Source organism: Arachis ipaensis, chromosome B6, assembly GCF_059453495.1.
Source record: "Arachis ipaensis isolate K30076 ecotype BB chromosome B6, ASM5945349v1, whole genome shotgun sequence".
Classification (NCBI taxonomy): domain Eukaryota; kingdom Viridiplantae; phylum Streptophyta; class Magnoliopsida; order Fabales; family Fabaceae; genus Arachis; species Arachis ipaensis.
Genome location: NC_142441.1, coordinates 70,655,716 through 70,680,266, shown reverse-complemented (window position 1 = coordinate 70,680,266; position 24,551 = coordinate 70,655,716). Strand labels below are relative to the sequence as shown.

At 39.0% G+C, this 24,551-nt stretch overlaps 1 non-coding gene across 1 annotated transcript; it reads right to left on the bottom strand.

The window, feature by feature from the left end:
* Positions 1–15,026: 15,026 nt before the first annotated feature.
* On the bottom strand, positions 15,027–15,134 carry LOC148561282 (small nucleolar RNA R71). The gene has a single exon (XR_015888302.1). It is a non-coding gene; the product is annotated as a small nucleolar RNA R71 (small nucleolar RNA).
* Positions 15,135–24,551: the final 9,417 nt, after the last annotated feature.

Here is a 24,551-nt window from a genome sequence, read left to right as displayed (position 1 = left end):
AGAGCTAATGAAATTGATCAGAGGACCACTAATAGCCTTCTTGGTAACACAATTCCAAATCCAAGAGAGGAATGCAAGGATATCACCTCAATAAGTAGACGAGTGGCAAGTATGAAAGCACAAGTTAATGAGGAGCCAGTTAAAAAAGAAGCTCCAGAGGAGAAGAAGGAAGAAGTAGAGCACGTCCCTTCAAAGCATGCGGACAACCCATTCCCAGACTCTCTTGACACTTATCCTACATTGCCAAAAGCTCCTGAGTACAAGCCTAAAATTTTATATCCTCAGAGACTTCAAAAGGAGACCAAGGACAAGCAGTTTTCAAAGTTCTTGGAAGTCTTCAGAAAGTTTCAAATTAATATTCCTTTTGCTGAGGTTTTGGAGCAAATGCCTCTCTATGTCAAGTTCATGAAGGAGCTATTATCAAAGAAGAAGCCTTTAAAGGGAGATGAGACAGTGGTCCTAACTAAGGTATGTAGTGCCATCATTCAGAATAACTTGCCAAGGGAGATGCCGGATCCATGGAGCTTCCAAATTTCATGCACCATTGGGAGCACAACCTTTGAGAAAGCCCTATGTGATCTGGGGGCATGCATAAATCTAATGCCCTTATCTGTGATGAAAAAGTTACAAATCTAAGAGGCACAACCCACAAAGATAGCGTTACAGATGGCAGATAAATCTATGAAGCCTACACACGGATTAGTGGAGAATATCTTGGTCAAAGTGGGTAAGTTCTTCTTCCCAGCAGATTTTGTGATTCTTGACACAGGGGAGGATGAGAATGCCTCTATAATTCTAGGAAGACCATTCCTAGCCACTGGGAGAGCTCTGATTGATGTGGAAGAAGGTGAATTAGTGCTTAGAGCGCATAATGAGCAACTGGTCTTTCATATCTTCAAAGATATACATTCAGCAGTGAAGAAGAGAGGCGCATGCAGACTGAGCTTATTGATCCAAACCTTCAAGAACCCCCTGATGATGCATAGCAGAATCTGTAGCTCAAACCTTCTTTGGTGACAATCAATAAAATTCCTCCTGACATCAAACCTAAGTTTGGTGTCGGGAATGCTTCATCTACCAAGGAGGAGGTTCCCAAAAAGAAGAAAGTATCCAGAGGATGGAGAAACAAAAAGATCTCCACTGAAGGTTTCTCCCCAGGAATGAAAGTGGTGTTGACTAACAATCCAGTGTGGATTTATACAGTAAACAGAATCCTCTCTCTGGAGCATATTGAGCTACTTTATGAAGATACAGGAAAGAAGTTCAAAGTAAGGGGTGAAGAGCTGAGCCCCTATGATCCTCCCCCTTAGAGGAGCTGACCGTCAAGCTAGTGACGGTAAAGAAGCGCTTGTCGGGAGGCAAATGGATAATTTCGTATCCTTAGTTATTTTTTTTCGTAGTAGTGATTTTCTTATTTATTTGATTTTTATTGAGTTTTTACTTTTTTCTTTCATTTTACTTGTGTTTTGATCATGCAGCAATTTTAGAACAGGAACCGAACACTTCGAAAAATTTTTGCCTATCTCCAAGTTCAGCATGGAAGAGTTGAAAAAAAAATACATGCAAGCTGGTCCCCACAACACCCTTCTTCATCCCCTTATTCTCGTGATCACCCCCACCTACCCCCTCATTCATTCCCCCATTCAACCCAACACCTCTCCCCCACCCTCCCCTATTAATTAACCATTAAACCCAACACCCCCTTTCTATATATATCTCTCTAATATATATATATATATATATATATATATATATATATATATATATATATATATATATATATATATATATATATATATATATATATATATATATATGCCCCCTCTCCCCCCCCCCCATTTTTCTATACATATATATATAATAAAAAAATTAAAAATTACAAAAAAACCAACAACACAAAGAAATAATATATATATTTTAATTATTTTAACCTTTTTTACTCTTTTATTATTTTATTCTTCTTTCATCATACTATTTGTTTTTGTTTTTCAGTTCTTCTTTACTTAAGGACAAGCAAACCTTTAAGTTTGGTGTTGTCGCTTCGCTGATGGTTTTTAAAGCACCAAAGGGAGATGAATATTCTTTGTGAAGGAATGAGATGGCCACTAGAATAACTGAGGTGGTTAAATTTCTTTCATTTTATTTCTCTTCCGTTCTTATTTTGTTATTTTCTATTTTCTGTTACTTTGATTGCCTGCATGATCTTTAATACTTTCAGTTCTTAGAATTAGTTTCATTTTGTTATATGTCTCATGTACTACTCACTGAACTTGAATATAAAAAGGAAAAAAAAGAAGTGATATATTGCATGAGAAATTGAGTTTATATTGAAGAGTAGTCTTATTCACTTAAATGTGGTGATATTTTCTGTAACTCTGAATGCATGACATGAACAGTGCATATTTAAATTTGAATCGAAGAATGTTGATGTACAAGGAACAAGAATTTAGAGAATTATTATGACTTCTCTGAAATAAACAAAAGTTTAATCCTTGAAGCAAAAGAAACAGCATTGAAAAAAAAAAGATATAAAAGCAAGGTCCAAGGCTCTGAGCATCAATGACTAGGGAGGTCAGACATGATTAAAAGCTCAAAGAGTTGTTTTCCTAGTTACATGCTTGTGGTGTTCGTGTGTCAAGTAATCCTTGAGACAAAACATTTAGAGTCAAGATCAATTGCAATTAGCAGAGTATGCCAAAGGCTTTGAGCACCACTGTCTGGAAGTAACTGAAAGAAAAATCAGAACTTAAAGAGAGTTACCCAATTAAGTGCTTGTGGTGTTTCTGTGTCAAGTGAAGCTTGAGACAAAACATTTAAAGTCACGACTAGACTCAAGGTGCAAAGCACCAAAGAAAATAAAAATTGCTATGTTTAAGGGTTGAATTGAGTTACAAAAGATCAGAGAATTCATAATATTATCCGGATTCTAATTTCGAATGACAATAACATTCCTCTGATTCAAAGGAGAGTGAGATGCCAAAACTGTTTAGAGTTGATGACAAGTCATCTTAGTTTAGTTTCACTAGCCTTTTTTCTTTGTTTTCATTTGGTTTTATGCACTTTCTTGCATTCTAAGTAAGTAATTTGGAATGGAAATGCATGGTTTCTTTGAATCGAACAACCACCATTTAATTGATACTAAATCATGAGGTTTAAGCTAAATTTAATTGATTTTTAATGATTTATAAACCTTGTGAATGTGGTGATACTTTGATTGGTTGTTTTGATTAATTGTAGGTGAAGAAAAGAAGAAAATAAGAAAGTGTGGCTTAAGAAACGTGGCCCAAGGAAGAAAAGAGTGTGGCAAAAAAAAGTGAGAAGCGTGGCACATGGAAGGAGGGAAGCCACAATGCTCTCCCCAAGAGCTCAGTGCTCTCCAAAGGAGCACAACAATGAACCAAGGAGGCAATGCTTCAATGCTCTGCTCCCCTTGTGAGCAGAGCACAATTTGAAGCCAAGAAACAAGGAAGGGAAAAGCAATGCTCAGCTCACCAAGGGAGCATTATCGGGCATTCATCAAAATAAATTCAAGGAAATTGTTTGCCAAATTCCTTCTCCAAGAGTCGAACCAAGAACCAAAGGGGAGTGGAAGAGCGCTACTCACAAGGAAAATAAGCCAAGAATTAGTCAAAAGCATCCTCCAAGGTTCGAACCAAGCACCTCAAGGAAGAGAGGAGAGAGAAGCGCTACTTCCTTCACAAAGAAAAGAAAGCAGCGTGCCTTCACCAAGGGTTCGAACCAAGGACCTCCCTTGGAAGCACCAATGCTCTACTCACTTGGAGAGCAGAGGGCTACTCCTTGGCACACACAAGCAACATTGACACGGGCCAAGGGAGCATGAGGCGCGCAATTGACACGGTCCAGGGAAGCAAAGAGCGAGCAAGACAACCCCCACACCAAGCCAATGCTCAGCTCCCCTTGTGAGCAGAGCATTCCCCTGGTGCTCTTTCCAGCCAAGGCACGCTACAAGACTCCCCACACAAAGCTTCAATGCTCTACTCACCACTTGAGCTGAGCATCCTCCTGGGAGCAATTTTCACATGGGCTGAAAATTCAATCAAAAATTCAATTAAATTCAAATCTTCACCAAATTAAAAAGCCCACCCAAATTCTAAAATCCAAGAATAGAAAGTGTATAAATAGGAGTTAGTTTGATTTAATTAGTACCTTTTGACCTCTAGACACTACTTTGAATTTTTCTTTTAAACTTTCAATTTCATTTTTGAGCTTTTACTTGGGAATTTAGATCTTAGAGAATTGGGAAGGAGAATTGATCTCTCTTCTTCCTTGTTCTTGCTTGAGCACACTTTAATTTTCTTGCTTTAGATCTTGGGTGGAGAATTGAAGAACTTCTGTTTCAATCTCACCTTGAGATCTCTTGTTTACTTTCTCTGCATAATTGAATTTCAATTTCTGTTTACTGTGCTACTTCATCTTCTACTCTCTCTGCAATTTGCTTTTCTTTACTTCTTTTGCAATTGTTCTTGTTGGATCAAGGAAGAATTTGAGATCTAGACTTGTTATCTAGTCTCTTCCACCCCTGAGATCTTCAACCATCTTTTACATTGCTGCAAATTAAGCACCAGTCACTTTCTGTTTTTAAACTCTTCAACCATTTTCACTTTTCTGTTTGAGACCTACTTCAAGTCAATTCATCTTCTACTTTCCTGTTTAATGCAATTTACTTGTTCTTGTTTCAATTCTGCAATCCCAACTCCCAATTCCTTTTATAATTCAAGCAATTTATATTTCTTGCACTTTAAGTTTCAGCCATTTACATTTCTTGCAATCTAAGTTTCCACAATTTACATTACTTGCACTTTAAGATTCTGCTTCTTTACTTTTCTGCTCTTTAATTTACTGCATTTTACCCCTCTCCCTTTACATTTCAAGCAATTTAGTTTCTGCCAATTGCAAACAACTCAACCAATACTTGATTTGCTTGACTAAATCAACCACTAAACTAAAATTGCTCAATCCTTCAATCCCTGTGGGATCGACCTCACTCAACCAATACTTGATGCGACCCGGTACACTTGCCGGTGAGTTTCATGTTGGACCGTTTTCCACACATCAAGTTTTTGGCGCCATTGCCGGGGATTGAATTAGATTGACAATGATTAAGTGAAGTGGAGATCTAGATCTAGCACTTTTTATTTTTCTGTTTCTTTAATTTTTGACTAACACACTAACTGTTTGAATTTTTGCTTAAACTAACTAAAACCCCACTTTAGCAATAGAGTGGAGTTCTTCTGGTTTTTCTGGCTCTGTGTGAATCCTATGCCGTTGTTTGATTGAATATACGAGAGAAACAATTCTCTCCTATTGGTCTTTCAAGTCTATTAACTATTTCACATATTGTGTCAACTAACCCTCTGACCATATTTTGGTATGAGTATATTCAATCTTTATTTAGACTGTTTGTGACTATGCAGATCATGAAGGAAACGTCAACAAATCCTAGTTATTGTGGGAGTAATGTCATCACCCCAGATAACAATGCAACACATGAATTGAAGCATCCACTCATCACCATGAATGATGTTGCTCAATGGCTTGAAGCCTTCCCACAAGGAAACATAATCTGAGGGGAAGATCTAATGAGTGAATTCCTAGCCAAGCTGAAACAACCCCAGGGAATTAATACGCTAAAGGTAGAAGTGCAATCGTTCACACAAGAGAAGGGAGTAGTGGAAATTGAAGGTGTCAGTGCAGTCATGGCCCAAAGCAAGCAGATACATCAACAGCTTCAGCAACAATTAGAACTGATGGACAGAAAAATCGATGAGCTGTGAACTGCTGTGGCAAATGCACATAACCTACCTCAAAATCCCCATGGTTGGAATCAATCTGAAAAAGGTTTTGGAGCAATTAACTGTGGGCAACAAAATCATGAGCAATCACACTCTCCAAGTAGTACCTCAAGCATGTTCCAACACAAGTTCCAAGGTGATGTGTACAACCCACCCTGGAGGACTCATTACAACTGGAAGAGGAGTGAGCACCAAAATCAAGGACCAAGGGACTTCAACCACAACAACCCCAATTTCCCAAACCAGCAAAAACGCTACCATACCAACATCAACCACTACACACCACCACAACACTCACCCTTCCAACCTCAGACACCTCACAACCAACCAATCTCACAAGACTCTCAAAGGATCACTAACTTGGAGATCTTAATAGAGAGAATGATGAAGCACTAAGATGAGATAACACAGAACCAGGAAACCTCAATTAGAAGAATTGAGAAGTAAATGGCACAACTAGCTAAGCACCTTGCAGAAATGGGTGAGGAAAGGGCAAATACTTTTCCAAGAGCCACTGAAGACAACCTGAAAGATAATGAGAAAGTTGCCAGGTGTGAGAAAGGGAAAGCAATCATAGAGGCAAGTGAGAAGAGGGCTATGGGAAAAGAAGCAATCATCAAAGAAAAGCACCACAAAGAAGTTCCTCAAGAAGAAATGGAGAAAAGAAAACCCACAGTAAGAGGAGAAAATCAAAGGAAATAGAAGCTTCAACTTCCATGATCAGAGGATGGAGGATGTCAAGCTAGTGATAATAAAGAAGCGCTTGTTGGGAGGCAACCCAACCTGAGGTAGTTTTTTTTCATAACTATTTTAATAAAAAGGTTAATTAGTTTTATCTATGTTGCAAGAAGCTAAGTTTGGAGTTGCACACCAAAACAATCTAAGGGAGAATGAAGGATTCTAAGTTTGGTGTTCCACCAAAATCCCATCATAAAATATATTCTCACCTTCTGCATAATGCTAGCTTCAAGCATTTAGATAAACTAGTTAACTATTCTGCTGTTTCCTAGTTTTCAGTTTTATTGCTTTTGAAAAAGAAAACGAGTTTCACACATGGTTAATCTGATGCATAAGAACCATGGCAAGGTACTAAGTTTGGTGTTCCCACACCAAAGTAAGTTCAAAGGCCCACAAATAAATCATGCATGCTAACCATTTTTCTTAAGTGCTTGGGGAACAAGCAACTTTCAATATCATTGCAGAGTATCATACAAGCTTTTGGAAGAATTAAGCATCGTCAACCAAAAAGAGGAAAAAGGAATGTAAAGACCAGCAATGATGATGAGGAAGAGTAAAGCAAGCAAACTTCAAAAGGTTGTATTGTTGAGTGATTATTTTGCATCACTGCTATGATTAAAAGTGATAATATACCCCTATCTGTCTTCCTGTCTAGCATAGTTTCTCTGTAATTCAATAATTAAGATGCTTGATCATTCACAACTCTATGATCTCTAAACTTGTTTGCACTCAATTTCTCAAAAAAAAATGCATCACATGAAAGTTCTTTGAAAAGAAGGATTGAGGAATTAAACAATTTTGAGGCAAGCAAAAGATTAGGAGAAGTGGTGGTTCTAGTTGTACGATTATGCATTGAGGTTGCATGCTTATGAAAACTTGCATGGGAGCTCATAGACAGGACATAGAGTTCAAAGAAGTATTGTGGAGATTCTCAAACATTTATTGATCCAAGAAGCAGCAATCAAAAGAAAATAAAGAAAACATAAAAATAAAAAGATCATGGCCCAAGGCTCTGAGCATCAATTAATAGGCAGAAAAGAAGAAAGAAACAAGAACTCAAAGAGTTGTTATCCTAGTAAATGCTTGTGGTCGAATGTGTCAAAGAGAGAGGCTTGAGCAAGTAAATTCTTAGGGGTGCTTTAACACCTAATACCTTAAAACCAACTGGTTTAGGAGTATTGATTGAAAGCTTATCTAAAGAGCCGCTTTGAGACATGACACTTAGAGTCAAGACCAAAACAAAGAAATCATAAGATGCTTCAAGGTGATTACATATAAAGAGATCTCCATGATACCATTTGGATGAAAGTCCTAAGACCTAAGACTTCCAAGATGTAGGGACTAGTAAGCACTGAAGCCATTGTATGAGCATATAATTTAGAGTTCACCCCACTGTCACTTAATCACTTCACTCACAGGACAGTACAAGTATTCTTCAATCCATTCCAATTGAAAGAACCTTTGAGAATAATTATCTTCTTGCTTGGGGACAAGCAAGTTTTAAGTTTGGTGTTGTGATGACAAGTCATCTTAGCCTAGTTTCACTAGCCTTTTTTCTTTGTTTTCATTTGGTTTTATGCACTTTCTTGCATTCTAAGTAAGTAATTTGGAATGGAAACGCATGGTTTCTTTGAATCGAACAACCACTATTTAATTGATGCTAAATCATGAGGTTTAAGCTAAATTTAATTGATTTTTAATGATTTATAAACCTTGTGAATGTGGTGATACTTTGATTGGTTGTTTTGATTAATTGTAGGTGAAGAAAAGAAGAAAATAAGAAAGCGTGGCTTAAGAAACGTGGTCCAAGGAAGAAAAGAGTGTGGCAAAGAAAAGTGAGAAGCGTGGCACATGGAAGGAGGGAAGCCACAATGCTCTCCCCAAGATCTCAGTGCTCTCCAAAGGAGCACAACAATGAACCAAGGAGGCAATGCTTCAATGCTCTGCTCCCCTTGTGAGCTGAGCACAATTTGAAGCCAAGAAACAAGGAAGGGAAAAGCAATGCTCAGCTCACCAAGGGAGCATTATCGGGCATTCATCAAAATAAATTCAAGGAAATTGTTTGCCAAATGCCTTCTCCAAGAATCGAACCAAGAACCAAAGGGGAGTGGGGGAGCGCTACTCACAAGGAAAATAAGCCAAGAATTAGTCAAAAGCATCCTCCAAGGTTCGAACCAAGCACTTCAAGGAAGAGAGGAGAGAGAAGCACTACTTCCTTCACAAAGAAAAGAAAGCAGCGTACCTTCACCAAGGGTTCGAACCAAGGACCTCCCTTGGAAGCTCCAATGCTCTGCTCACTTGGAGAGCAGAGCGCTACTCCTTGGCACACACAAGCAACATTGACACGGGCCAAGGGAGCATGAGGCGCGCAATTGACACGGTCCAGGGAAGCAAAGAGCGTGCAAGACAACCCCCACACCAAGCCAATGCTCAGCTCCCCTTGTGAGCAGAGCATTCCCCTGGTGCTCTTTCCAGCCAAGGCACGCTACAAGACTCCCCACACAAAGCTTCAATGCTCTGCTCACCACTTGAGCTGAGCATTCTCCTGGGAGCAATTTTCACATGGGCTGAAAATTCAATCAAAAATCCAATTAAATTCAAATCTTCACCAAATTAAAAAGCCCACCCAAATTCTAAAATCCAAGAATAGAAAGTGTATAAATAGGAGTTAGTTTGATTTAATTAGTACCTTTTGACCTCTAGACACTACTTTGAATTTTTCTTTTAAACTTTCAATTTCATTTTTGAGCTTTTACTTGGGAATTTAGATCTTAGAGAATTGAGAAGGAGAATTGATCTCTCTTCTTCCTTGTTCTTGCTTGAGCACTCTTTAATTTTCTTGCTTTGGATCTTGGGTGGAGAATTGAAGAACTTCTGTTTCAATCTCACCTTGAGATCTCTTGTTTACTTTCTCTGCATAATTGAATTTCAATTTCTGTTTACTTTGCTACTTCATCTTCTACTCTCTCTGCAATTTGCTTTTCTTTACTTCTTTTGCAATTGTTCTTGTTGGATCAAGGAAGGATTTGAGATCTAGACTTGTTATCTAGTCTCTTCCACCCCTGAGATCTTCAACCATCTTTTACATTGCTGCAAATTAAGCACCAGTCACTTTCTGTTTTTAAACTCTTCAAGCATTTTCACTTTTTTGTTTGAGACCTACTTCAAGTCAATTCATCTTCTACTTTCCTGTTTAATGCAATTTACTTGTTCTTGTTTCAATTCTGCAATCCCAACTCCCAATTCCTTTTATAATTCAAGCAATTTACATTTCTTGCACTTTAAGTTTCAGCCATTTACATTTCTTGCAATCTAAGTTTCCGCAATTTACGTTACTTGCACTTTAAGATTCTGCTTCTTTACTTTCCTGCTCTTTAATTTACTACATTTTACCCCTCTCCCTTTACATTTCAAGCAATTTAGTTTCTGCCAATTGCAAACAACTCAACCAATACTTGATTTGCTTGACTAAATCAACCACTAAACTAAAATTGCTCAATCCTTCAATCCCTGTGGGATCGACCTCACTCATGTGAGTTATTATTACTTGATGCGACCCGGTACACTTGCCGGTGAGTTTCGTGTTGGATCGTTTTTCACACATCAAGAGTTACAATGAATAAACCCCATTATAAGAATAGACTTGAACATGACTAAACTCTCACTTCTCATGAAAATTCACATCTTAATCTTGCACTTATTTTGGTTGCTTGAGGACAAGCAACAATTCAAGTTTGGTGTTGTGATGCGTGAGCATTTTTCCTATTTTTTCCTAGTGAATTTGTATTTAAATTGTTGAGTTTAATCAAGAATTAATTATCTTTTAGCCACTATGAATGATACTTTGAGTCGTATCCAATTCTGTTTATTTTAGGTAGCATTTGGATGGATTTGATGGAGTTTCTGCAGAAAAAGAGAAGAAGGCGAATGATGCTGTCAACCTTGACCTCTCTGCACTCAAACCTGAATAACTCGAGCTACAAAGGTCTAATTGACATGGTTCCAGTGGCGTTGAAAAGCTAACTTCTAGAGCTTTCCAACGATGTATAAGAGTCCATACTTCTTTTCTAAACACGCTGCCAAGGCCGCGCCTAACTTGAGATTTCTCAAGTTAGGCGCAAGACACAACAACAACACGCAAGATTGGTTGGTTCCTTCAAGTTAGGCGCAGCCTCACTCCAAGTAAGGTGCAGCCTCACTCTATGCACGCCCTTCCTCACTGCATCGCTCAAGTAAGGCACAGCTCTTTGCCAAGTTAGGCGCGAATCCAGTGAAGCCAAGTGGTCCCCACGTTACAAGGCGCAGATTATTTAATTAATTTTGATTTAAATTTAAATTTTATTTTAAAATAGGAAAAGATATTATTTTAATTTTAGAAAATAGATTTTAAATTAATTAGGATTAGTTATAAAAGGGAATTAGAATTATTCCACAAAAGGATTCCATTCCACCTCAACATTATTCCATTCAAAAATTACAGTTTACGACAATCCTAGTTTTCTACTCTGAACCATGAGCAACTAATCCTCCATTGTTAAGGTTAGGAGCTCTATCTATTGTATGGATTGATTTTATTATTTTTCTATTTTAATTAATGTTTTGATTTATATTTCAATAATTGTTTTCGTTCTTTATTTTATGAATTTGGGTGGAACGGAAGTATGACCCATGTTCTAATTGAGTTCTTGTATAACTTGGAAAAGTTCTTTACTTGAAAACATATTATCCTGAATTTCTAATTGTCTGTATTTAACGAGATATGTGACATATAATCCCCTTATTTTTGGATAATTAGGATTCTTGTGGCATATAAACTAGAATTTGATCATGCAGCTTCTAATTGGAATTAATTGACCAAGGAATTGGCAGTTAATGAATTTTAGAGGAGACTAGGAAGGTCTAAGGAATTAAGATCTAGTCACATATAGTTTGCCATGAATTACATCTTGCATGATTAAAATAGTTACTAAGAAAAGTAAATCAGAAAAATAGATAACTCTGAAGCCTTAACTGTTTGCTCCCATATTTTATTTTCAACTTATTTGCTTGCGTGCTTGCCTTCTGATATTTTGAAGTCACTTCTTAAACCTTTTGAACATCTCAAAACCATTTTCTGCTTGGATAACTAAGTAAATCATTTAACCATTGTTGCTTAGTCTATCAATTCTCGTGGGATCGACCCCTTACTCACCTGAGGTATTACTTGGTACGACCCGGTGCACATGCCGGTTAGTCTGTGGTTAGAAATTCCGCACCACATCTTGGGGTCGAGCTCCATCTGCTTTCTGGACTTCCTTGCAAGGTGTGGAAAGGGGATAGGGATGGCGTCTCTTGTAGCTTCAGCTTCCATTGGTGCGCTCTTCTCTGGTTGAGCTACTTCTTCGTCAACCATGTCTTATATTTCATCCTCCTCTGTAGCATCCTCTACCTCAGCAATATCTTCAACTGAAGTGTCTTCTTTTGGGCTTGACTCCTCATGACTCCTCTCTTGCAGTGTGGTTCCGGACCTCAAAGTGATGGTATTAATTTCACCTTTGGGGTTGGGTAAAGGTTGAGAAGAAATTGCACTGGAGCTTGAAGGTTGGTTGTTAGGGGTAGACAGTGAATCCATCCAGGAAACGAGAGCTTGTAAAGTAGCATTCAAACCGTTGATGGTAGAGTTAAGTGTATTCTGAATGTCCTGCTGTCCTTGTGCAAGAGAACAAAGCATCTCATTATTAGAAGAGGGGGTGTAAGTAATTTGAGGGGTCTGCTGTTGGTTGTTCTGAGGCGCTTGGGACTGCCTTTGGTGAGGTGCTCTGTAAGGCTGGTTTTGGTTCTGCTATTGGTAGAGAGGATTCTGCTGATATCGGTTTTGCTGATTGTTATTATTATTCCACCTCTGATTTTCCTGGTTGTCTCTGCCTCCTCCGTTATAGTTGTCCCTATAGCCTTGGTTGGAATTATCTCTCCACCTTTGGTTGGAACTGTCTTGCCAACCTTGGTTATAGTTGCCGCCTTGCTGATAGTATCCTTGATTCGAGCGGTCATAGAAATTGTGAGTGGCTGCCAAGGTGTTGTCTTCTTGTTGGAGCTGCGGACACTCGTCAGTGTAATGAGTATAGCATGAACATATCCGTACACTCTCTGAGGAACCAATTGTTGACTCTGCTCTTGTGGGGGAGGCTGGGGTTGTTGTTGATTCAGTTGTAGCTGCTTTAGTATGTTGGTCATCTCTCCCAGAGTCTGTGTGAGAGCAGCAGTCTCACTGCTAGAGGAAACCTCGGCAACAGCCTCGGGGTGGTTATTCCTATGCCTAGCATTCCAGGTAGATTCAGCTAGATCGGCAATAAGCTGCCTGATAAACCACTATTTTATAGTTTATATTGTGTTTAATTGTGTGGTTTTGTCATGATCCTTACCCACTTATTCATCAATTTAGCATGCATTTAGATTTCCTTCCTAAATTCAGTACATGTTTGAAAATGGCTTCCTAGAGACTTTAATTATTTAATTTTAATTCTCCTTTATTCCATTCGATGCCGTGATCTGTGTGTCAAGTGTTTCAGGCTTTATAGGGCATAAATGAGATGGAGATTGGAGAGGAAGCTAGCAAAAAATGGAAAGAACACAAGAATTTGAGGAGATAACCAGCGAGAAGTGACGCGGTCGCATGGCTCACGCGACCGCGCGAAGGAGCGCAAATCGCAGTGACACGGCCGCATGGCTTGCGCGGCCGCGCGGATTGGAAAGCGCAAGCGACGCGGTAGCGTGGACGACGCGAACGCGTGGAGAGGAAAAAGCGCAAGCGACGCGTCCGCATGGACGACGCGATTGCGTGACATGTGCGATCTGCATAATCTGCAAAATTCGCTGGGGGCGATTTTTGGACCTTATTTCGGCCCAGTTTTCAGCCCGGAACAGCAGACTAGAGTCAGAGAATATGCAGAAACAACACACACATATTCATTCAGTAGTTTTAGATCTACTTTTTCACTCAGGTTTTTCTCTCTAGTTTTTAGAATTTTAATTTTCAATTGGTCTTAGCATTGGAACATTGATAAGAGTTATTTCCTCATTAAGACTTCATCATTCTAGTTTGTTTTCTTAACTTGGTTTTATTCTTCCATATTCTTTGTTTTGTTCAATTTTATTATTCAGATACTTTTATGATTATTTAATGCAAGGATTATTTCTTTTTAATTCAATTTCAATTCCAATAATCATGTCTTCTTTTAATTCCCTTTTATGTGTTATGGGTTTATTATTTACAATGCGTGAGTAGTTTCATTACTTGATGGGAAATTGATTGAAAAAGAACTCTTGAGTTGGAAGGATTGAAAGAAAATTTGTAATTGGGTTAATTGTTGAATTGCTATCCTGTCATCAACGTCAATCCCTTGAACTAAGTGGGTTGTAACTCGTGAACGGATCTAGTAATCCAACTTGTTTGACTTTCCCTTACCTAGTAAAGGATAACTAAATAGAGTAACCGTTAATTATAAATCCATCTAAAAAATCATTCCATCAATGATAGAGATTCTAACTAATCAATTCCCAATCAAGGTTTTTTATTCATATCATTTAATTTTCCTCACTTTACATTCCAATTTACTTACCTCAACTTCTTCGAACCTCTGATTAATAAGATAGCACCCTTCTCTGCAACTCGTTGGGAGACGACCTGGGACTTAAAACTCCCAGTAATTTTGATTTAAACTCTTTGTGACACATTTCTAAATTGATAGGCAGAATTTCGGTGAATTAAGAACTATACTTGCAACATATCAATTTTAATAATTTTTTAATTCATCAGCTTCTGCTTCCTATCAATTTTTGGCGCCGTTGCCGGGGAGTTGCAATAGAGTGCTAATTTTATTAATTAGAATTTATTTATTTGCATTTTATTTAATTTTGCTACTATGAGCTGCATGTTTCTTCCGTCAAATGATGCGTTCACTTCCTGATCCGCGCTTGCTAATATTCGATCCTGAACTTGAAAGGACTATTTCATGAATAAGGCGAGAACAGCGTAGGTTAGCCCGCTCTGAGGGCGGATTTGAAAGTGAATCTGAGGAAGAAACCATCCCCCGTTCTACTGATTCGGTTGTTTTACGTGCAGAAAACATGGCAGCTAGAAGAGTTACCATTCAGGAGGAAGGAGCTCCTAATTTTACAATGCAACCATTTCAAGCGCATCATCCAGCAGTAGCTACAGATTTTGAAATAAAGACCGCACTGTTAAATTTGATGCCCAAGTTTCATGGCCTACCTGCTCAAGAGCCTATCAAGCACTTGAGAGATTTCCAGGCAGCCTGTTCTACTGTCAGGCGTGACGGCACTGATGAAACTTCAATTCTGCTGAAAGCTTTTCCGTTTTCTCTTGAGGGAAAAGCAAGAGAGTGGTACTACACTCAACCTCTAGCAAATGTATCCAACTGGGATACACTCAGAAAGGAGTTTCTGGAGAAATTCTTTCCATCTGAAGTTACTGATAAACTGAGGAAGGATATCTCTATGATTATTCAGGATGACAATGAGACTCTCTTCGAATACTGGGAGCGCTTCAATAATCTTCTGGAAGCATGCCCCCACCACATGATTGACAAGATCGTGCTACTCAGCTATATCACACAAGGTATGAGGCCCCAAGATAAGACCACATTGGAAAGTGCCAGCAATGGGTCTATGAAGAAGTACAAGACCACTGATGAAGCTTGGCAATTGATCAGTGATTTAGCTGAATCTACTCGGAACCACAGACAGAAGCAAGGCCGTTCAAAAGCCGTTGTAGAAGTATCTTCTGGCAGAGAGACTGCTGCTCTAACTCAAAGCATCTGTGAGATGACCAACCTGCTGAAGCAAATGTAGTTGAATCAACAAGCTCAGCAAACTCAACCGCAGCAAAACCAACAACTAGTCCCACAAAGAATTTGCAGAATTTGTGCTGATTACAGCCATTACACTGATGAATGCCCGCATCTCCAACAAGAAGACAACATGGTGGCATCCACTCACAACTTCTATGACCGTCCCAACCAAGGGTACAATCAAAGTGGAAATAATAACCATAGATGGCAGGACAATTCAAACCAGAATTGGAGGGACAACAATAACAGGGGAGGTAGAGATAATTAGAGAAATCAGAGGTGGAATAATAACAATAGCAGGCAGCAAAATCAACCTTACCGAGCACCTCACCTGAGGTAAAACCAAGGACCACCGAACAATCAGCAACAAACCTCTCAATTTACTCATTCTTCTGTATCTTCTAATGAAGATTTATTACAAGCTTTTGAGAAAAGACAACTGGCCATGAAAAGTACCATCGTGAACAGTATTAACACCAGTCTGAATGGTCTCACCTCTACTCTGCAAGCTTTTATGACACAGCTTGGTTCAGCACAAAATTCCAGTAACCAACCTTCAAGCACCACTGGAATCCCCTCTCAACCATTACCCAATCCAAAGGGAGGCATTAATGCCATCACCCTGAGGTCTAGAACTACACTACAGGAGAGGAATTAGGAGGAACCTGATGAGATATTTTGATGAGAAACGAATCTCTCCCAAAACACCCAAAACTAACCGGCAAGTGTACCGGGTCGTATCAAGTAATAAAAACTCACGGGAGTGAGGTCGATCCCACAGGGATTGAAGGATTGAGCAATTTTAGTTTAGTGATTGATTTAGTCAAGCGAATCAAGTGTTGGTTGGGTGATTTGTGACTTGTAGAATGTAAATTGCATGAAATTAAAGAAAGCAGGGAATTAAATGGCTGAATCTTAAAGAACAAGAAATTAAATGGCAGAAACTTAGAGTGCAAGAAATGTAAATTACAGAATCTTAAAGTGCAAGGAATGTAAATTGCTTGAAATGTAAAGGGGATTGGGATGTGGATTTGCAGAAATTAAACAAGGAAAAACTAAATTGCATCAAACAGAAGAGGGAAAGGGAATTGGGATTGAACCGGATCTTGAAGCAGTAAAGTAAATGAATAGAAAAAGTAATAAACAGGGAATTGAAATGAGAAATTCAGATCTCAGGACCCAGAGACTAGAAAACTAAGTCTAGATCTCAATGCCTTCCTAGATCCAACAAGAACAATAGCAAGGAAATTGTAAATTGCAAAGAAAAGAGATGAAGAACAATGAACCGGAAATTCAATTCAATTAACAATAAAGAAACAGAGAGATCCAAGATTGAGATTGAAACAGAATTTCTTCAATTCTCTAATCCAAGATCCAAGACAAAAGTGTAAATGAAAATGAAAGCAATGAAAGCAAAGAAAAGTTAAGTTCAAAAGCTCTCCGAAAACTATTATGAAAATTCCAAAAAGAAAGCTCCCCGAATAACTTGAATTCTATCCTATTTATACACTTTCCAAAATGATCTTCAAGCTTTGAGTTGGGCCTTTGTTCTTGGTGGAATTGGGTTGAAAGAGGCCTTGGTTGATTGCTCTTGAAGTTTGAAGAAGAACCGAAGTGAACCAATTGAACCGGTTTTGAAGTTAGCCATAGTTGGTCCCAACGTTAGGGCCAAAGTTAGGGGTCTAACTTTGACCCCAACTTTTCATAGCAGCAAGCATGATTTTCTGGTTTGGACGTTGGTGCCAATGTTAGGGGTCTAACTTTGACCCTAACGTTGGCCTTGCTTAGTGCTAGTGGTGCCAACGTTAGCCTCCAAGTTAGGGGGCTAACGTTGGCGCAAACGTTGGTGCCCCTCCCTTTGTGATTCATGTGCCAACGTTAGCCTCCAAGTTAGGGGGCTAACGTTGGCGCAAACGTTGGCTTGCCCAGGGATGAATTTCAAGTTCCAACGTTAGCCTCCAAGTTAGGGGGCTAACGTTGGAGCTAACGTTGGCCTCTTCCTTGCAATGTCATGTGCCAACGTTAGCCTCCAAGTTAGGGGGCTAACGTTGGGGCTAACTTCATGCCTCCAAGTTCAATTTCACTTATCCCTTTCTTCACTTCTAGCCATTCCTCTTTGCTTCAACCTTTTTCCAAGCTTTCTTCACCTATCATGAATCAACCAAACTCATCAAAGCTATGCTCAAAATCATGAGATATTCAATCTTTCATAATATGCAACAAATATAGCACAAAACCTCATGAAATGGCATGAATTCATATATGGTTGGTTCAATCAAGGGAAACATGAAAATCTACTCAATTAGCTTGCTTGTAGCTCAAGAAAGTGCATAATTCTAATGAAAACTAAAGAAAAAGACTAGCTAAAATAGGCTACGATGACTTGTCATCACAACACCAAACTTAAAGCTTGCTTGTCCTCAAGCAAGAAATAGATTTATGCTCCAAGGTTTTTTAATTGAGATGGATTGAGGAACACTTGTAAAGTGCAGTGAGTGAAGTGATCAAGTATCAGTGGGGTGAACTCTAAATCATATGCTTATGCAAGGGCTTCAGTGCTCACTAGTCCTTACATATTGGGAGTCGTAGGTCTTAGGATTTTCATCCAAATGGTACCATGGAGATCTCTTTATATGTAATCACCTTGAAGCAGCTTATAGTTTCTATGCTTTGGCCTCGACTCTAAGTATCATGTCTCAAGGCGGCTCTTTATATAAGCTTTCAATCAATACTCCTAAACCAGTTGGTTTTAAGGTATTAGGTGTTAAAGCACCCCTAAGGATTTACTTGCTCAAGCCTCTTTCCTTGACACACTTCAACCACAAGCATTTACTAGGATAACAACTCTTTGAGTTTTTGTTTCTTTCTTTCTTTTTCTGCCTAGTAATTGATGCTCAGAGCCTTGGGCCATATTCTTTTTGTTTTTGTATTTTCTTTTCTTTCTTTTATTTTGTTTGCTGCTTCTTGGATCAATAAATTTTTGAGAATCTCCACAATACTTCTTTGAACTTCATGTCCCGCCTATGAGCTCCCATGCAAGTTTTCACAAGCATGCAACCTCAATACATAGTCATACAACTAGAACCACCACTTCTCCTAATCTTTTGCTTGCCTCAAAATTGTTTAATTCCTCAATCCTTCTTTTCAAAGAACTTTCATGTGATGCATTCTTGAAAATTGAGTGCAAACAAGTTTTGAAGATGAGAATGTTGTGAATGATCAAGCATCTTGCTTATTGAATTATAAAGAAAGACTATGCTATGCAGGGAGGCAGTGGTATATAGAAAGAAACTATACTATGCAGACAGGCAGGGCAATTAAGGATACAATCCAACTTTCAATAACAGCAGTATTTGAAGTGAAACAATCACTTAACAATACAACCTGTTGGAGTTCACTTGCTTTCCTTCTTCTCATCATCATCATTGCTGTCCTTTATGTTCATCTTTTGTTTCTTTGGTTGATGATGCTTAATCCTTCCAACAGCTTGTATGGATCTCTGCAATGATATTGAAAGTTGCTTGTTCCCCAAGCACTTGAAAAATGGTTAGCTTGCATGATTTATTTGTGGGCCTTTGTACTTACTTTGGTGTGGGAACACCAAACTTAGTACCTTGCCAATGCATTAGATTAACCATGTGTAAAACTCTTTTTCTTCTTTTTCAAAAGCAATAAAACTGAAAACTAGGAAACAGCAGAATAGTTAACCAGTTTATCCAACATGCTTGAAGCCAGCGTTATGCAGAAGGTGAGAGTGTGTTTTTATGATGAGATTTTAGTGGAACACCAAACTTAGAATCCTTCATTCTCCCTTAGATTGTTTTGGTGTGCAACACCAAACTTAGCTTCTTGCATTATAGATAAAACTACTTAACCTTTTTATTGAAATAGATATGAAAAGATAGTTACCTCCGGTTGGGTTGCCTCCCAACAAGCGCTCTTTTATTGTCACTAGCTTGACATCCTTCATCCTCTGATTATGGAAATTGAGGTCTCTATTGCCTTTGGTTTCCTCCTCTTACCGTAGGCTTCTCCTTGTTTTCCAAAACTGCTTTCCCTTTCAACTCAGCAGCTTTTTCATTGTTCTTTGAGTCATCTTTAGTGGCTTTTAGGGATATATTTCCCTCTCTCTCACCTAGTTTAGCAGGATTTTGAACCATTTGTTCCATGTACCTTTCAATTCTCTTGAGATATGCCTCTTGGTTTTTCCTTATGTCCTCCTGCTCTATTAATGTCATTTCTTGAATTTTCATAAACCTCTCCATCATCATTTCTAGAACATAGAGTTTTTGGAAGTTTAGGATTGGTTGTGACTGTGTTAATTGTGGTGATTGATGTAAGTCATTTTGGGCAGATGGTGAGGTAGGATAGGGTTGGAGGTGTGTATATTGGGGTGGTGTGTAGTGATTTTTGTTGGTATGGTGATGTTTTTGCAGGTTTGGGAAGTTGGGGTTATTATAGTTGAAGTCCCTTTGTTCCTGATACTGAGATTCCCTCATTCTTAAATAAGAATGTGGTTTCCATGGTGGAAATTGTGCATTCACTGTGGCAGAATGTAGAGAATCAATTTGTCTAGCTATTGATTCCAAGTGCTGCTGAGTTTGCTGGTGTAGCTGCTTGTTTTGATTCATGATTGCTCTCACTCCTTCAAGATTCATTACTTCCTTTTCTGAAATTGCATTCCGTGGCGTCTCAAGTGAGTGTTGGTTATTGGCTCTTTTGTCACTGAACTCTGCAGTTCCTTGGATGGTTGCTGTTGCCTTGAGTAGGCCATCTGAGAAGTAATCTACTGCTTTTCTTGTTTCGGAGGTTAATCCTTCATAGAACGCTCGAAAATCCACTTTGTCATTTGCTTTCTTGTATCTCTCCCATGCTTTGAACAGTGGTTCTTCCTCTCTTTGTATGAATGGATGCACTCCTTCTTTCATCTTGATGTGTTGCTGGGGTGAGGAGAATTTGGCTAGAAACTTGGCAGCCAATTCATCCCAACTAGTTATACTTCTTTGGGGAAAGGTTTCAAGCCATTGTGCCGCTTCATCCTTCAGTGAGAAGGGAAATAACAAGAGCTTAATGGTGTCATGGTCTACACCATTGAGATTGACAGCCCCACAAGTTTTCAGAAAAATGGATAGGTGCTGTTTAGAGTCCTCCAAGGGATTTCCACCATAGGAACAATTGTTCTCTATTAGTGTAATGAGTTGTGGCTTCATGTTGTGATGTTCTTCTTTCTCAGAAACTCCTTCTTTCCTGTGACATATAAATCAATCAACAGAAAACACAGTGATTCTCTTGAAAATTGGATGTATCCGGTTGGGACAAAACTTCAAACAGTTAGTGGGTTAGTCAAAAATTAAAGAAAAAGTGCTTGATCTAGATTACCACCTTACTTAATCATTGTCAATCTAATCAATCCCCGGCAACGGCGCCAAAAACTTGATGAGATATTTTGATGAGAAACGAATCTCTCCCAAAACACCCAAAACTAACCGGCAAGTGTACCGGGTCGTATCAAGTAATAAAAACTCACGGGAGTGAGGTCGATCCCACAGGGATTGAAGGATTGAGCAATTTTAGTTTAGTGATTGATTTAGTCAAGCGAATCAAGTGTTGGTTGGGTGATTTGTGACTTGCAGAATGAAAATTGCATGAAATTAAAGAAAGCAGGGAATTAAATGGCTGAATCTTAAAGAACAAGAAATTAAATGGCAGAAACTTAGAGTGCAAGAAATGTAAATTGCGGAATCTTAAAGTGCAAGGAATGTAAATTGCTTGAAATGTAAAGGGGATTGGGATGTGGATTTGCAGAAATTAAACAAGGAAAAACTAAATTGCATCAAACAGAAGAGGGAAAGGGAATTGGGATTGAACCGGATCTTGAAGCAGTAAAGTAAATGAACAGAAAAAGTAATAAACAGGGAATTGAAATGAGAAATTCAGATCTCAGGACCCAGAGACTAGAAAACTAAGTCTAGATCTCAATGCCTTCCTAGATCCAACAAGAACAATAGCAAGGAAATTGTAAATTGCAAAGAAAAGAGATGAAGAACAATGAACCGGAAATTCAATTCAATTAACAATAAAGAAACAGAGAGATCCAAGATTGAGATTGAAACAGAATTTCTTCAATTCTCTAATCCAAGATCCAAGACAAAAGTGTAAATGAAAATGAAAGCAATGAAAGCAAAGAAAAGTTAAGTTCAAAAGCTCTCCGAAAACTATTATGAAAATTCCAAAAAGAAAGCTCCCCGAATAACTTGAATTCTATCCTATTTATACACTTTCCAAAATGATCTTCAAGCTTTGAGTTGGGCCTTTGTTCTTGGTGGAATTGGGTTGAAAGAGGCCTTGGTTGATTGCTCTTGAAGTTTGAAGAAGAACCGAAGTGAACCAATTGAACCGGTTTTGAAGTTAGCCATAGTTGGTCCCAACGTTAGGGCCAAAGTTAGGGGTCTAACTTTGACCCCAACTTTTCATAGCAGCAAGCATGATTTTCTGGTTTGGACGTTGGTGCCAACGTTAGGGGTCTAACTTTGACCCTAACGTTGGCCTTGCTTAGTGCTAGTGGTGCCAACGTTAGCCTCCAAGTTAGGGGGCTAACGTTGGCGCAAACGTTGGTGCCCCTCCCTTTGTGATTCATGTGCCAACGTTAGCCTCCAAGTTAGGGGGCTAACGTTGGTGCAAACGTTGGCTTGCCCAGGGATGAATTTCAAGTTCCAACGTTAGCCTCCAAGTTAGGGGGCTAACGTTGGAGCTAACGTTGGCCTCTTCCTTGCAATGTCATGTGCCAACGTTAGCCTCCAAGTTAGGGGGCTAACGTTGGCTCAAACGTGGGGAGCCCAGGGAGTGATTTTCATGCCCAACGTTAGCCTCCAAGTTAGGGGGCTAACGTTGGGGCTAACTTCATGCCTCCAAGTTCAATTTCACTTATCCCTTTCTTCACTTCTAGCCATTCCTCTTTGCTTCAACCTTTTTCCAAGCTTTCTTCACCTATCATGAATCAACCAAACTCATCAAAGCTATGCTCAAAATCATGAGATATTCAATCTTTCATAATATGCAACAAATATAGCACAAAACCTCATGAAATGGCATGAATTCATATATGGTTGGTTCAATCAAGGGAAACATGAAAATCTACTCAATTAGCTTGCTTGTAGCTCAAGAAAGTGCATAATTCTAATGAAAACTAAAGAAAAAGACTAGCTAAAATAGGCTAGGATGACTTGTCATCAGAACCAAGCTCACCAGAATATGCCTCAGCTGAAGAGGTGGTGGAAATCGAAGATGTTGAAGAGGAAGAGGATATACAGGACATAGCTGAAGAAGAGATAGCTCAACCACAAGAAGAAGCACCAAAAGGCGCAAGCACCACGGAAACCACTGTTCCCATTCCATTTCCATAGCTTGCAAGGAAGCCCAGGAAGCAGCTGGAACCTGATCCTAAAATGGTAAAGATATTCAAAAAGGTCGAGGTAACTATCCCCCTTTTTGATGTTATTCAGCAGGTACCTAAATATGCAAAGTTTCTAAAAGACTTATGTATCCATAAGACAAGATTAATGAATTAGAAACTATTCCTTTAGGTAGTTCTATATCTGCTTTAATGGGAGGATTACCTGAAAAATATAGTGATCCAGGTCCTTGCATAGTTAGTTGTACTATTAGTGGTGTAGTAATTTATGATTGCATGTGTGATTTAGGAGCATGTGTCAGTATAATGCCTTTGTCCATATATGATGTTTTGAGGCTCCCTCCCTTAAAACGGTCGGCAACTCGTTTTGTGTTAGCAGATAAAAGCATTATTACAGTGGCTGGAGTTGCTGAAGATGTTTTGGTGAACATTAAAGGGCTCACATTTCCCACTGATTTTTATATCTTGGAGATGCCCCATAATGATTCAGATAATCCATCATCGATCCTACTTGGAAGACCATTCCTGAAGACATCAAAATTCAAATTGGATGCTTTTTCAGGAACATACTCCTTTGAAATAGATGGCCGCATAGTGATCTTCAATTTGAATGGAGTCATTAACAACCCCCCAGAAGATCGTTCTATCTTCCAGTGTGATGTCATAGACGAAAGCGTGGCTGAAGTTCAAAAAGAAGAGTTTGAAGAGAGGCACACTGGACAAGGTCCGAGTGTGGGGACCCTCTTAACTGACAGTGAAGGCACTTCGCCATTTTCACGAGCTCCAGATAATCCAGAGCCTGCCCATGATCAAAAGTTAGAATTGAAACCTCTTCCTCCACATCTCAAATATGCTTATCTTGAGGATGAGCAGAAGCTTCCGGTTATTATTGCAAGAGAACTGGCTCATCAACAAGAAGAGCAGCTACTTGATGTGCTGAGGAAGCATAAGAAGGCAATTGGGTGGAGCTTGGCAGACATAGTAGGAATCAACCATCAATTATGCGAGCACAGAATATTTTTAGAAGAGGGAGCAAGACCTGTCCGTCAACCCCAGAGAAGATTGAATCCCACCATCTTGGAAGTTGTCAAGAAGGAGGTGACCAGACTATTGGAGGCTGGTATCATATATCCCATTTTAGACAGTGAATGGGTAAGCCCAGTACAAGTGGTACCCAAGAAGTCTGGAGTCACTACAGTGAAGAATGAGCATAGAGAGCTCATAGCAATTAGAGTTCAGAATGCTTGGAGAGTCTGCATTGATTACAGGCGTCTCAACCAAGCTACCCGTAAGGATCACTACCCACTTCCATTCATTGATCAAATGCTTGATCGCCTGTCAGGTAAATCACATTATTACTTTCTAGATGGTTACACAGGTTATTTCCAGATTCATATAGCTCCTGAGGATCAGGAAAAGACTACTTTTACATGTCCTTTTGGGACTTATTCTTATAAGAGAATGCCCTTTGGCTTATGCGATGCACCAGCTACTTTCCAAAGGTGCATGATGAGTCTTTTCTCTGATCTTACTGAGCACTGTATGGAAGTTTTTATGGACGATTTTAGCGTTTATGGTGATTCTTTTACCCTTTTATTAGAGGGATTATCTAGAGTATTAGATAGATGTATTAATACAAACCTTGTATTGAATTTCGAAAAATGCCACTTTATGGTAAAACAAGGGATTGTATTAGGACATGTGGTATCTAAAAATGGCATTTCTGTAGACCCAGCAAAG